Source organism: Peromyscus californicus, unplaced genomic scaffold (assembly GCF_007827085.1).
Source record: "Peromyscus californicus insignis strain IS unplaced genomic scaffold, ASM782708v3 Scaffold_4__1_contigs__length_199733344, whole genome shotgun sequence".
NCBI classification, from domain to species: Eukaryota; Metazoa; Chordata; class Mammalia; order Rodentia; family Cricetidae; genus Peromyscus; species Peromyscus californicus.
The window spans coordinates 3,313,261-3,329,860 of NW_026294562.1; the positions used below are offsets into that span (position 1 = coordinate 3,313,261).

At 46.2% G+C, this 16,600-nt stretch overlaps 1 protein-coding gene across 4 annotated transcripts in view; it reads right to left on the reverse strand.

Annotated features, from left to right (window-relative positions):
* The window catches only part of Atrnl1 (attractin like 1), a 604,076-nt gene that overhangs the window by 23,554 nt on the left and 563,922 nt on the right, over nucleotides 1–16,600 (reverse strand). The window lies entirely within an intron of this gene.

Sequence of the window (16,600 nt, forward strand, 5' to 3'; positions counted from 1 at the left end):
ACTGTTATGAGTCTACACTGTACGGCACTGTTATGACTCTACACTGTACGGCACTGTTATGAGTCTACACTGTACGGCACTGTTATGAGTCTACACTGTACGGCACTGTTATGAGTCTACACTGTACGGCACTGTTATGAGTCTACGCTGTACGGCACTGTTATGAGTCTACACTGTACGGCACTGTTATGGTCTACGCTGTACGGCACTGTTATGAGTCTACACTGTACGGCACTGTTATGACTCTATGCTGTACGGCACTGTTATGAGTCTACGCTGTACGGCACTGTTATGAGTCTACGCTGTACGGCACTGTTATGAGTCTACACTGTACGGCACTGTTATGAGTCTATGCTGTACGGCACTGTTATGAGTCTACTCTGTATGGCACTGTTATGACTCTACGCTGTACGGCACTGTTATGACTCTACGCTGTACGGCACTGTTATGAGTCTACACTGTACGGCACTGTTATGACTCTACATTGTACGACACTGTTATGAGTCTACGCTGTATGGCACTGTTATGAGTCTACTCTGTACGGCACTGTTATGAGTCTACACTGTACGGCACTGTTATGAGTCTACTCTGTACGGCACTGTTATGAGTCTACACTGTACGGCACTGTTATGAGTCTACACTGTACGGCACTGTTATGACTCTATGCTGTACAGCACTGTTATGAGTCTACGCTGTACGGCACTGTTATGAGTCTATGCTGTACGGCACTGTTATGACTCTATGCTGTACGGCACTGTTATGAGTCTACGCTGTACGGCACTGTTATGAGTCTACGCTGTACGGCACTGTTATGAGTCTACGCTGTACGGCACTGTTATGAGTCTATGCTGTACGGCACTGTTATGAGTCTACTCTGTATGGCACTGTTATGACTCTACGCTGTACGGCACTGTTATGACTCTACGCTGTACGGCACTGTTATGAGTCTACACTGTACGGCACTGTTATGAGTCTACGCTGTACGGCACTGTTATGAGTCTACGCTGTACGGCACTGTTATGACTCTACGCTGTACGGCACTGTTATGAGTCTACACTGTACGGCACTGTTATGAGTCTACACTGTACGGCACTGTTATGAGTCTACGCTGTACGGCACTGTTATGAGTCTACGCTGTACGGCACTGTTATGACTCTACGCTGTACGGCACTGTTATGAGTCTACGCTGTACGGCACTGTTATGAGTCTACGCTGTACGGCACTGTTATGAGTCTACACTGTACGGCACTGTTATGACTCTACGCTGTACGGCACTGTTATGAGTCTACGCTGTACGGCACTGTTATGACTCTACACTGTACGGTACTGTTATGAGTCTACACTGTACGGTACTGTTATGACTCTACGCTGTACGGCACTGTTATGAGTCTACACTGTACGGCACTGTTATGAGTCTACACTGTACGGCACTGTTATGAGTCTACTCTGTACGGCACTGTTATGAGTCTACGCTGTACGGCACTGTTATGAGTCTACACTGTACGGCACTGTTATGACTCTACACTGTACGGCACTGTTATGAGTCTACACTGTACGGCACTGTTATGAGTCTACTCTGTACGGCACTGTTATGAGTCTATGCTGTACGGCACTGTTATGAGTCTACACTGTACGGCACTGTTATGACTCTACACTGTACGGCACTGTTATGAGTCTACACTGTACGGCACTGTTATGAGTCTACACTGTACGGCACTGTTATGACTCTACACTGTACGGCACTGTTATGAGTCTACACTGTACGGCACTGTTATGAGTCTACACTGTACGGCACTGTTATGAGTCTACACTGTACGGCACTGTTATGAGTCTACGCTGTACGGCACTGTTATGAGTCTACACTGTACGGCACTGTTATGGTCTACGCTGTACGGCACTGTTATGACTCTACGCTGTACGGCACTGTTATGAGTCTACACTGTACGGTACTGTTATGAGTCTACTCTGTATGGTACTGTTATGAGTCTACACTGTACGGCACTGTTATGAGTCTATGCTGTATGGCACTGTTATGAGTCTATGCTGTACGGCACTGTTATGAGTCTACTCTGTATGGCACTGTTATGACTCTACGCTGTACGGCACTGTTATGAGTCTACACTGTACGGTACTGTTATGAGTCTACTCTGTATGGTACTGTTATGAGTCTACACTGTACGGCACTGTTATGAGTCTACACTGTATGGCACTGTTATGACTCTATGCTGTACGACACTGTTATGAGTCTACACTGTATGGTACTGTTATGAGTCTACACTGTACGGTACTGTTATGAGTCTACTCTGTATGGTACTGTTATGAGTCTACACTCTACGGCACTGTTATGAGTCTACATTGTATGGCACTGTTATGAGTCTACACCGTACGACACTGTTATGAGTCTACTCTGTAAGACACTGTTATGAGTCTACACTGTACAGTACTGTTATGAGTCTACACTGTATGGCACTGTTATGAGTCTACACTCTACGGCACTGTTTGAGTCTACTCTGTACAGCGCTGCTCCACATGGCACAGATGATGCAGGATCCCTTCCTTGTCAACTAAATGCCTTTATACTGATCCCAAACACCATTCATGCCTACCATTCCTATAAAGCTCTGAAAATACCCATAAATCTGTCAGAATAGGGTTTTAGATTTCCTAATTATCTGGAAAGATTTTACAGCTTCATGCTCTGAAAAAAATTCACCGATTCCCATCACAGGCCAGAGGTATGAAACACTCCAGGAATTATTCCCATTGTTTATTTACCTACAATAGTTTAGATCTTGAAAATTTATTGATAGGTGATGGAACCTTTAACAGTGGGGCCCCATGAGGGACAGTTATGTCCCTGGGTGAGTGTCCTTGATAGAGTGGAATCTGGGCCTCTGTGTGTCTTTATGCTGCCTAGCGACCACGAGGGGAGCAGCTTTCTCCGTCATACACCCCTCCCTCCCCATGATGGGCTGCCTCACTGCAGGTCCAAAAGGAATAGGCCAACAAACTGCACCTAAAACTTCTGAACCAATGGGCCAACATAAACCTTCCCTTCTTAGGAGTGCCTCAGGTGTTTTGTTACAGTAACAGCAAGCCCAGCTCAACAGCCTCCTCCAGAGGCCCCTTTCACCCATTTCACTGACACACTTCCTCTTCAGCACATGGAGCTCACATGACAGATCTCTCCTGGTGGTTTGCACTACTGTTTCAACAGCCATACCGGAAAGGGAGTCTGGCCTTTTACCTCCCATTAGCATCTTCAGATCCCTCATCTCGTTATACTTCTGTTGTGTAAATATTCACTGATTAGTTAAAGATCAAATTATTTCTTTAAAATTATGGATGTAATTACTTTGAAATAATTTAAGCTTTTTTTGAGACACTCTTAGCCCTATATTCACAAAGAACATTTGTATGACTATCTGTTGATTTTTTTTAGCTACTCAGAAGGCACTGAAGACAGACTCCTATGGCAGGAAGAAGGGCCACAGAAGGCAGGCTACCTCAGAGGAGACAAAAGACATTTTAAAAAGGGAGTGCAAACCTGTTGATCATGATTACTGAGATTGATTCTTTACTAAAAAGGAAATTTTATAAGTCAATCAACCAGAGAATACATGTTAATGACCACAGCAGAACTGATCCTTGCTGCTCCCATGTGTTTTGTTACTGTTTACATGGAGAATATCAGGTGATATAAAGCACAGGCCTGAAACAAGAGTGGCCCTGAAGAAAATCTCCCTGCAAGCTGGATTATGATAGACAGAATTTGGTTGTAAGTATCTGGTGAGCTATTTCACAGGGTCTTTGTTTCTTATAAAGTGACATTTGAGAAAAATAAGCAAGATTTTTTCCTTTTAAAATATTAATCATGTATGACTTTCCACTCTAAGGAAAGTCTGTAATAGATTTAAATACTCCTGTCATTGAAACTGCACAAAACGAATCAACACTGCCAAGAAAAAGTAAACAGCAAAACACAAGACAAAAGTCACCCCATATAAGGGGCTTTCTGACACTCTTGCCTTGTTAATCCACAGTCACTCTAAAGAATGGATGTTATGTCTGGGCTGCTGCATATGGAATCTCTCTTCCTTTATACAGATGGTGTTAAAACTTGGATCCATTGTGTGTGTGTGTGTGTGTGTGTGCGCGCGCGCACACGCGTGCGTGTGTGTGTGTGTGTGTGCGCGCGCGCACACGCGTGCGTGTGTGTGTGTGTGTGTGTGTGTGTATGTGTGCCACACCTAGTGACAATTAGTCCTACTATTCCTTATAAAGTCCCAGACAGTAGGAAAAGGAGAAATGTTGGGAGCATCAGGTCATGGTATCTCAAAGTGTGAGAGCAAATGATCTCTCTGGGTCAGGGAAGAGCTCCAAGCTAAAGGGAGATTTCTAGCTTCAGGGAAGTGACCTTTGCCAGAACCAAGTCCCTGGTAACACAGCAGGTGGGAGCTGGGATGCGTTGAGTTTTACTCCAAAGAAGTTTATAATAATACTTTTATGAATTCCAATAAGCATGGGATTGCAGACTGGCAATCAGAACAGAAATAGGCCTTGGTCAGAGGCCTTTCGCATGCATCCAAATGCAGTAACACACAGTCTACGAAGTAAGGGAGGGCTAATACCATATTCTCATTCTTTTCCCTGCAAGTTCACTTTGTATGTTCTATTTTCAAGCATTTCTGTCTTTGGTCTGTGTTGGGGCATGCCCAATTGACTGAGACAGTTTCAAACAAAAGGTCTCTGAGAGCCCAGGCTATGTTGACTTAACTTGTGTGGAGCAGCAGTCAGAGCCCAACTGGTGCTGTACAAATTATTAGCGCTATGTAGGGTTGGCTACTATGATTAGGCCAGGGTGAAATCTGAAACAACTCAGCAGGAACATAGAGACTGAAAGGCGGGTCCTTGCCCCCCAGCGGTCCCCATCGAACTGCGGCGCGTGGGTGTGATACCAAGAGTTCAAGCGAGGGGACTGCCCTTTTACATGCCCATTTGAACTGTGAAGTCTTCTAGAAAAACTTGCAGGAGCTGACTCACTAATGCGCTGCAAACACTTTAACAAGTACTTTAAATGATGCTCAGCTTTGAACAGATAATTGGCCCAATTCTTCCCTTCTCCGTGTCTGGAGCTCCCATTGAAATCAATGAACACTGCATATTCAAAAGGGACAGAGAGAACAAAGTTGTAGGTTGAATTAATGGGATAAAGGACTGCAGAGCTCTTAAAGCTTGTGCAATTAAATCGTGGTCTCACACAATTCTCTAGGGTCACCAGCAATTTGCTGGCCTGGGAAAGCCAGCTGACTTCCCTTTAGAGGTGTCACGATTTATAGAATGCATTTTCTTAGACATCGACACATGGTCCTTCTCAGCTCAAAATCCACCTTCTTATCCAATCGCTTTAGAATTTGATGCCTTGGCGTCTGGGATTCATTCACAGGCCCTAAGCTCCAGTTTCAGTCACCAGTGAGGCAGTCTCTACTGCAGAGTCATGCACCGAGGATCATCTTATTTTTCTATGAAATCTTTACGCAGTACACATACTGTGTAATATGCATTATCTACTTAATAAGTAATACTTCTATAGCTGTAATTAGCAAGAACTCTGTCACATCTATCATTATATCACCAACATTTGATCTGGTTGTAATTATCAAATATTTTAATCAACAAAATATTTTTCAGTATGTTCAGCTGGATGTTCACAAAACCGTAAGAATAGTATTTCAATATTTGCCCAAGCAATCTTTCTTTTGGAACAAAGAGAAAGAAGGTGTCACTTGCTAACTCTCCTTTATATGCTAATTTCTCTCCAAATGCTTTCTGTCTCTAATGAATTCTCACAACAGTGGAGCGGGATGCCGTCTTTTTGTATTTTCGTTAGAGACACAGAATTGAAGCCCTAGAGAGATTAGGTAACATGCCACAGAATGACACGGAACCAGAAGACGCAGAGCTGAGGTCTGAACCTGCTGAGCCCCCTCCGCCCCCTCAACGGCCAAACGTGAGAAATGTATTGATATTCAATCAAGCCAAGAAAAGAACGATGATCAGCGCTCACCCTGGTCTACAGATGAGCGGAGAGTGAGTGTCTAGAAGGCAGCTGCTCAGGACTGCCTCTTCAGAAGTCCACAGGCATTCGAGGACCTGCAGGTCACTCTGTGGATTGACATCGGGAGCCCTCAAGCTGGGACCTTATGTGACATAAATGTCTCCATTTGCCTTGACAACTGCAGCTCATTCTAGACCCACCAATCCCTGCTCTTGGGTAGGCATGATCTCAGAGTCCAAAATTCCCACACTTGATTGTCCATGACCAATGTTTTCCTCTCCCTAATCGACCCACCTTCTGTTTTCTTATTTCCCTAAAAACAGATTCTCAACCTCCTTCTGGCACATTTCAAATGCTACCCTCATTCTCAAAGTACTTCGTATTTTATACTTGAAACTTAAATCAGGGTAACAACTCCAGTTTTGGAACCACGCTTTGTGGATAGCCGAGAGCAGACTGGCTATCCACAAAGAATATGCACTATTACTGTACTCCATCTGGCTAAGTGCCCTGAGCTCTAGAGGCTTTTCCAACCTCACCCACTAGACTGTGCAGGGAATTCATGGAGAGAAGGGACGTTGTTCTAGAACTGGATTCAGGAAGGCATCTGTCAAGGAGCAGGAAGAAGAACAGATCCTTCTGTTGATTGGCTGGTGTTGTGCTAGCTGAACCCTTTACCTGTATCCTTCCCCTTGATTATCCCACAGGCCCTCTGGGTCCCTGTGAGACACAGGCTCTGGTTTGTCTGGGGTAGGAAGGTTATTTGGCTTCAGAGCAGTGAAGCACCTTCACAGAACATTTACAACTAGACTTTGAGAAGACTGAGATTGGACTCCACCACAGAGCTCTTAAAGACAACACTGCCCCAGGGCTTGGGTGACTCTGGAGCCATTTCTGAGGACGTTAGTAAGGGGATATCTGTATAATTAGTTAGGTGACTGGAATTATGTTTATGATACTGATGCTAGCAGGGGACAGAATATCCTGTATGTGGAAAGGAATGAGAATTAGCCACAGCTTCTCAGCACCTTTATCACATTCTCTCTCATTTCTGCAAAAGTGGGTGTGGGGGACTAGGGGAGTTGGGAGTGCTGGGCAGTTCATGTGGTCAGTGAGTGATAGCATCCAGGGCATTGTATCCTCAGCCCCAAGCCCTTCCTGTTTTTACTGCCCTCTCAGGCGGAAACAGCCTTATTATTTCCCCATTGTTACTGTATGAAGAGTGAGTATATTCCCCTAAGATTTTAGAAGAATTGTGCCTTGACATTTCCCCAAGTTTTTATATACCCTGTACATCATTATGATCCCTCAAAGCCATGTGATGATGCATGTGATTTTTCTCACTTCTCTTTATCTAAGTCTCCAGTTCTCTTCTATTATAAACAGTGTTGGTTTCACTTTCTAAGCTTATGAGTATTTGAGCACATTTCTGCCTGTTTTCCTCAGGCGGGTTCCTCTAAAAATTACAGAGCCTGTAAGTCAAGGCTACTGAGAAGCCCAGTCCAATTATTTTTACAAGACATCACTTCAGCATCACAGGGCCTTCCATATGTGCATGTGCATTCAATCTTGCACCAACTTGACGGATCCAGGGTTTCATTTTAGTATCTATATTGACTACTCATTAGACTATAGGCTTTTCACTATTCTACTAGTTGTTACTCTATCAATTGCTTCTTTGTACATTTTGTCTCTTGTGTATTGATATACTAGCTTATCTTCATTGATTGTGATGAGCCTTTCCTACAATAAAACAATCAACATCTTATTTGTCTGTAATGTTTCCCTGGCTCCCCTGCTTGCTCTGGCTGCCTTTTGCTCCCTTGATTAGCAAGTGATGACTTCTAGAGCCAGGCTGCTGTCTCCTGCAGTCCTCCCAGCCAAGTGCTTCCTGTTACCCCAATGGGTGGGAAGCAGCTGAAGGCAGAAGCACGAGACTGAATCATTTAATAGTCTTGTGTTAGCACACGGTATGGTGGTGAGAAAAACAGCGGGAGCAGCATGCCATACGGGGCTCTATTAAGGTATGCAGGCGCAGGAAATGAATCATGGATGACTTTCCAGGCTTCAAACCTTCCAACTGAGCAAGCAGATGGGGCCCCGAACACTAGGAGAGCAAGGGGGGCTCAGGGTAAGGTTGACAAAGCAAGGGCCGCAGCACCCTGAGCTCAGTTACCCAAGCTGTCTGTACAGGGGTCCCGGAAGATGGGCCATCGCCTGGATGTCCACTTCCCCTCTCCGGTTCTGTAGGTTAGACTAGTTACTTACTCACTTCTGTTCCTTAACTGGGCTTCGGTTTCATCACCTATAACATGAGCGTGAGGCTGGTATGAGAAAGTAAAGCCACTCTCATTTTATAGATGAAGAGACTGAGGCACAAAGTGACAGAGGAAATTTTCTGAGTGTATCACAGCTAATCATTCTGATTAGTTCTCAAGAGGGAATGAATATGGACATGACGTGCAGGAGCTGGCACTGTGCCAAGTAAGTATCGTGACACAAAGTCTGCAGAGTCTGTCACATACACCCACCCTGAGGAGCACATTCAGTGCTATCATGTGATATTATCAAAGGCCTCTCCTGCTGTGCTGTGTGTGCTGTGTGTGCTGGTGTGGCACAGGAGTGATGCTGAGCACTGACCAGGGGCAGGAATCACCCGGCGTGAGTGGAGAGGATAGGAGGGTGATTTAGCTAAGGACATTCTAAACAGGCCTGGAGGTGAAAGGGGGTACAGTGTAAGATCTACAAGGCTTCTCTGAGAGGAGGAGATGGGTGCCGGTGAAAATCACCAGTCAAAAGAGCCCCCTGGACATGACTCTTGAAGTAAAAGGGGCCCACGCAAAGGGCATGGGGACAAGGAACAAACCTCAGAGTGTGCTGACCACAGCCTCGTCCCCTTGCTCACAGTCCTGGCCCCTCTGCACAGGGCTCTCGTGCCTCATGGTCTTGTGGATGCAAACAGTTGGGGGCAGGTGTTCTGGCAGTCCTTTCTTGGCTTGCTGTGGATGCTTTCATCTGTTAGTGGGCACTAAGGCATCAGATGAATGGGATCGGGCAGTGTTAGCAGTGCCAAGCTTGCCCAGGAGTAAGATGCCAGGTCCTCATGGTTCCCATCCCCACCTCCACAGGTAGTATGTCCAGGCCGAAGCTGACTGTCCATTTGTTTACTCATTCTTAAAGTCTACAGAGCGACGAGGGACTCACCTATCCCCGGCTCTCCTGTCTACTTCATTTAGGGAAGATTATGTTTAATGATGCTTAAAGTATCCTTTGGGCCAGATCATCTCTGCTTAAATACACTCTAAACAGAAATATACATTTTAATCAAAATTTAAACACATTCGGTATGTTTCTTATTCTTTCCCAATGCAAGATAATTCTCTCTGGAAATTCTAGAACAGTACTCTGATATTATCTGACCCATTTCTTCCTATTTTTGAAAACTTAGCAAAGTGAAAAAATATTGATAATGTTATTGTCTCTCATCAGCACACCTATAGCCAAGCAGATTCTGATGGAGGGATGTACAAGGCAGACGCAGTGGAAGGTTGAGTCTTAAGGTCAGGCAGGCCCTGATTTGAGTCCCTCCATGCTCAGGCATTCAGACTTTGTCCTGTGGGTTTGTGTCAGGTGGCCCCAGTGACTTTTAGCAATCAATATGTGAGTAAAAACCAAAGCACGATACTGGTTTCCAAGGGCAGTATGAAGCAGAAAACCCCTCTCTGCTTGTATGTTACAGACAAAGAAACTGAGGCACGAGGAGACACAGGAATTACTAAGAATAGGAGAGCCACCGAGTGGCAGACTTAACTGGTCACTTCATTCTGCAGCTGATTTCAACACCAACAATGGAGAGAAACAAGGACAATTTGTGGGTGCAGGACTGAGAGAGACAGTGAGAGAGAAACAAGCCCAGCCTCAAAGTCTGGAGAATTCCTTTAGGGGGCATTTTCTTCAAATAAAAATTCTGAATTAAAAAGCAGTAGTGAAAACAGAGAAGTAAAGATGGGAAAGGCAGATGATGTGTGATTAGGTTGTTCCTCACCCCATCATCCCTTTCTCCTCCACACAGCCAGAGCCACACACCGTGCTCCCTCACACACCGTGCTCCCTCACACACTCCGCTCCCTCACACACCGTGCTCCCTCACACACCGTGCTCCCTCACACACTCCGCTCCCTCACACCGTGCTCCCTCACACACCATGCTCCCTCACACACTGCTCCCTCACACACTCTGCTCCCTCACACACCCTGCTCCCTCACACACCGTGCTCCCTCACACACTGCTCCCTCACACACTGCTCCCTCACACACCATGCTCCCTCACACTCTGCTCCCACACCGTGCTCCCTCCCACACCGTGCTCCCTCATACACCGTGCTCCTTCACACACCGTGCTCCCTCACACACCGTGCTCCCTCACACCATGCTCCCTCACACTGTGCTCCCTCACACACTGTGCTCCCTCCCTCACACCGTGCTCCCTCACACACCCTGCTCCATCACACACTGTGCTCCCTCTCACACCATGCTCCCTCACACACTGTGCTCCCTCCCTCACACTCTGCTCCCTCACACACTATGCTCCCTCACACACTGAGCTCCCTCCCTCACACCGTGCTCCCTCACACTCTGCTCCCTCACACACCGTGCTCCCTCACACTCTGCTCCCACACCGTGCTCCCTCACACACTGTGCTCCCTCACACACTGTGCTCCCTCACACTCTGCTCCCTCACACACTCTGCTCCCTCACACACTGCTCCCTCACACACCATGCTCCCTCACACTCTGCTCCCACACCGTGCTCCCTCCCACACCGTGCTCCCTCATACACCGTGCTCCTTCACACACCGTGCTCCCTCACACACTGTGCTCCCTCACACCATGCTCCCTCACACTGTGCTCCCTCCCTCACACCGTGCTCCCTCACACACTGTGCTCCCTCCCTCACACCGTGCTCCCTCACACACCCTGCTCCATCACACACTGTGCTCCCTCTCACACCATGCTCCCTCACACACTGTGCTCCCTCCCTCACACTCTGCTCCCTCACACACTATGCTCCCTCACACACTGAGCTCCCTCCCTCACACCGTGCTCCCTCACACTCTGCTCCCTCACACACCGTGCTCCCTCACACTCTGCTCCCACACCGTGCTCCCTCACACACTGTGCTCCCTCACACACTGTGCTCCCTCACACACTCTGCTCCCTCACACACTGCTCCCTCACACACCATGCTCCCTCACACTCTGCTCCCACACCGTGCTCCCTCACACACTGTGCTCCCTCACACACCGTGCTCCTTCACACACCGTGCTCCCTCACACACCGTGCTCCCTCACACACTCTGCTCCCTCACACACTCTGCTCCCTCACACACCGTGCTCCCTCACACACTGCTCCCTCACACACCATGCTCCCTCACACTCTGCTCCCACACCATGCTCCCTCCCACACCATGCTCCCTCGCACACCGTGCTCCCTCACACACTGTGCTCCCTCCCTCACACCGTGCTCCCTCACACTCTGCTCCCACACCGTGCTCCCTCACACACTGCTCCCTCACACACCATGCTCCCTCACACACTCTGCTCCCTCCCTCACACTCTGCTCCCTCACACACTCTGCTCCCTCACACATCGTGCTCCCTCACACACTGCTCCTTCACACACTGCTCTCTCACACACCATGCTCCCTCACAGTGTTCCCTCCCACACCGTGCTCCCTCGCACACTGTGCTCCCTCCCTCACACCGTGCTCCCTCACACTCTGCTCCCTCACACCAAAGGTTCATTTCACAGGATATCATTACTTAGACAGTACAGAAGACAGTGAGTGAATCAAACAACTTTGCTCTCATTAGGTTTAAGAGAAAAGTAGTCAGTAGGAGGCAAAGCAGCCGCCCTGTCAGAGCAGAGCATGTGTACATTAGGGAAGTCTTGGAGAACAGTGAGATGAAGGTGCTCACTCACAGAGTACACTTGGCAGTTGCTCAGGTGCCCCGAGGAACACGTTCACCTGGAATTTGCTAAGTGCGTCTGTGGTGGGCAGAATCATATAGCTTCCCCGTTCTGGAGGATGCACACAGTAGTACTGGGACTTAGCTGGCAAACAGATGTTGCAGATGTGATTAAGGTAAATACCGTAAGGTAGGAAGACAATCCCACCTTATATATGGATTGGCCTCAAATGGCCACAAAGGTCCTTAAACGTGGCTTCCACATGAGCCATACTGAGCCAGACATTGCTGGCTGTGTGGATAAAGGATGAGGCTGTGGGTCAAGGGATGCAGGTGGCTTCTAGAGCTGAAGGACAAGAAAAAGGCTGTGCCTAAGCGCCTTAAGCCTCTACAAGGAGTAAAGGACATCTCCATCTTCTCCTCTGAGCTTAAGAGCTACCAAGACTTCATTCATGGTGCTGGGAGCTGGCTGGCTTGAGTCAGCTCCTCCAGCAGCACCATGGAGTTAGTCCAACCTCCTCCCCCTCAGAGGATGCAGAATCAAGCACTTGACTGAGGGCTCAGGTCCGAGGTACTTGCAGAACCAGGGATTTTTTCTGCTTTTTGTAGGAAATGCTTTGCAGAATCACCACATGAGAAAACGGAGATGGAAGAATAAGTGGAACCCAGAAAGAGGAGACAGTGCATATGTTCTCCTTTGCCTTGTTCAGGATGCCTGCCCATGCACAGAGAATTAGGCATCTTCTAGTTTATTGAGGACTAAAATGAAATGAGTCCTCATCAGATCACTTAAAGACCTTGAGAGGCCCTTCCTCACTGCATCTTAGAGGGCAAAATGCATGCACACTAAGCATGATTTTTATCATAAAATATTTGAACATTAAAAATAATTTTATTGGCTATGGTTGTTCAGCAATGATCTTGCATACTTGTGAATTCTAATGAAGTAAACACACTAACCATACCAATTATTTACAAGTGTATTGAAATGTTTATAAATACATTTTAACAATAAAACTGGTGTTATGTTCTAGAAGCATTTCTTTATCTCAATTTTGAAGACTTTGAAAATTTAAAATAAAATTTTTATTTCAATGCTCGAAACAGTTTCACAGGCCAAGGTTCTTTGCCCAAAGTTCCTGATTGGAAAACAACAACAACAACAACAACAACAAAAAAGCCCTTTTATTATTTATTTATTGAGACAAAGTTCCACGTGCCCCAAGCTAGTTGAAAACTCCCTTTGTAGTCAAGGATAGCCTTGAGCTCCTGATCTTCCTGCCTCCACCTCCCCCATGCTGGAATTACAGGCATGCACCTCATGGTTTACTCAGGGCTGGGAATCAAACTCAAAGCTTTATACATGCTAGGCAAGCATGCTACAAACTTAACTGCATCCCTAGTCTGGAGAAAATGTCTCGATGGGTAAAATATTAAAGACACCCACCAGTGGCTGAGCTCACCTACAGGAGCATTTCTTTCATAGTACTTATATAGCACAGGGAGATGAGGTTATGGCAAGAATCCTAGTGCTGAATCCTGGCTACTCCAGTCACCTTGTGACCAAGAGGAGAAACGTATTCATTAACGTATGACAGCATTGTGCCAGTACCAAAGAATGGATATGGAAGCCAGAGCTCCACATCTGGCTCTGTCATTAAGAGCTATGTGGCTTTGGCTTGCCACTTCAACATGCTGTACTTCAAATTTCTCTTGTCTAGGGAAAGCAATACCCATTCGGAGGATTAGGGAGGATGGGCATTTCTACGCACTTCCAACAGAGACTAGCGCACAAGGCATTTCATATACATTTTTTCAACTTCAGCAAGTGTTTGCTTAGCATGTGCTGTGTGCAGCTGTGTAGTCCTTGTTACAAAGAGGACCACAAGGATGCAGTTCCTACCCCAAACCACTCAGCTTCTAGGGGAAGACATGAGCTGGAGTAACTATGAACAAAGTCATGGAAAATTTAGAAGAAATTGGTCAATTCTGAAAATTAAAACTGTTTTACTCAATTAGAGCAAAAGTGTTCAAAATAATTGTTTCTCCAGATATTGAAAAATAAAATTAATCACTACATTCATTAAGGGCTGATTTTATACTGTGCAATCTCTATGATTATTTTACACAAAGACATTTGTAAGAGAGAAGAAGGCAAACAACACAGAGAAGGGCAGTATGCCAGGTGCTTGTAAGATTCTCGTAGGTAACTTAACGGCCCGCAGACTACGAATGAGGTCTGCATGCTCACTGGACCTGACCCTCAGATGTTATGTACAGGGGCATGCAAATCCACAAATCCAGGAAAAACTCACAGGCTCAATAGCAGTTCGGTACTTGCTGAAGCATGGGTTTTCAATTTTTTTTTTTTTTAACAAACACAGCTTTTAAGTAAAATTTTTTTACTGTTAAATGTGTTGTTTTATTAGTGGAATTGTAAGTTATGGTTATGTTTTAAAGCAATTACAGTGATAACTATAAACATTGATTTATTATGAAGCCAACTGATTCAAACAATGTGGCTTTTGTGCTGAACACAGAAATCTGACATTGTAGCCACAGTCAGGCTGTTTCTAGTTCTGTTTCTATCCCCCTGTAGTAAGAAAACTCTATATTAGACAATTGCACATTAAACAAATTTTAAATGAGTCTTTTATAAACTGGTTCATTCTTCAAATAGGCAACTCAGATGCTTAGATGAGAAGAATTGAGTTAAAGCCTATTTTATTATAAGTATTTATCCAGCATTTCTCTACATCAGGCAGGGTTGCTGAGTAACAGGGAGCCTAGGTTCTTAGCCTCAGATAGGTGGAGTCCTGGGCCAGGAATATTTACGGGAGTTGAACATTGACAGGGTTTGATTTTCCCCCAGTGGTGTGAATGCCCAGAGTCTAGTCAACCTTTATGGGGAGATATGTCTCAGCTGAGTTTCTCCTCATATGTAATGGATTATGGGCATCTTTGGGAAACCATAACCGTGACTCTATCTCCTTACCATTACTTGGTTGCCGTGAAATCTTGGCTATCTTTTGGCAACCCCAAGCACTAGTGTATTTACTTCAGTGCCCGGGAATTAGTATTCATAAATCCAAGGCCAGGGTTATAGGCACTCTGACACTGTTACAGAGTTTTGGACACTTTCAGTTAGAGGTGTAGTTTGTGGTACACTGAAGGAAACACATCCACCTGGAGTGGACAATCCAGCTGATAGCGCTCAAGAACACCAGTGCCCTGGGTATGAGGAGCCCTGCAGCAATGTGAAAACCTGAAGAGATGAACTTCACATCTTCATTTCTTAAATTTAGTTCATTAGACAAGAGAACCTGATTACAGACTCTATTTTCTTTTATAATAATTTTTAAGCTGAAAAAATAGACTTAAATTTATCTCGAGGAGTGGGAAAATGATTTGCTTTTAAAGTTGGGGATCTTCACGGTGGCGATAAATTCCAAAAGTAAACTTTACAAACTTGGCTGTGCCAAGTTGGAAACAAGACAGTAAGTGTGATGTGTGGAGTGGGGATGGAAGTATGTTTAGCCTTGGAGCTGATTTATGAACGTATAGGTCTTACCCTTAGTGCCCCCACCCCACTGATCCTGTGAGGACTCTCCAAGGGCAGCCCTGGGCACTGCTGGAACAGCCAGTAGAAGCAAGACTGTCCCGGCAGGTGGTGGCCTCTTCCTTTGGGGGCAAGAGCTATACTTCAGGTGGTAACAAAACAGCTGGGGTGAGCAGAACCTTCTGTTGACCTCACCATGTCCACTGCTGCTGGGCAGGTGTGCAAGGCAGACAGGAGTCTTCCTGCTCATGTGGGGTTTCCTCAGCAGGGAGCTGGCTTGAAGACTAACCGTGGTCCTGTCCCACACCTGACTTCCTTTCCAGGCACTCTTCTTTCCCTGGCCTCCACAGGCACTGGAACACCCTGGTCAGAGCTCTCTCTGACTGCTCTGCGTCCACCTTGCCTCCATCACAGTATCCCAGGCTCTGCTCTGGCACATCTCATCTCAGTGTCTGCTTGGGAAATAACCAGAGCTGACACACCAGGGAATGTCAGCAGGAAAGGATTTTTAAAGACTCAGAGTTCACATGGAATGTCTATTGGGACCTGGCAACCATTTACATGTCCCCCCCTTCCATCTTTCACCTCCAAGTTCTCTTGAGAACTACCACACAGTACTAAACAGGGAAAAAAATTAAAGGCACTCTCACTGTGAGAAGAAAAATAAAGATGATTCTTTAGGGAACTCTGACTGTAGCAATAAAGGTTGAATTGGACCCCAACATAAAAGGCTACTAAAGTGTAAAGGAGGAGAGAAAGGTTCAGTCACTGTGCGTGTGGACACATGTGGGGAGCATGCTCACCTGGGCACACATGTATGGAGGGTGATGTGGGGATTTGCATACCTTATCATTTTTAGGCAGGGTCTCTCAATGAATTCAGTGTTTGGTGCTTTAGCCGGTTCCCTGCTGAGGAAACCCCACACGAGCAGGAAGACTCCTGTCTGCCTTACACACCTGAACCTCAGCAGCAGTGGACGTGGTTGGTGGGGTTGGCAGAAGGCCCTGCTCACCCCCA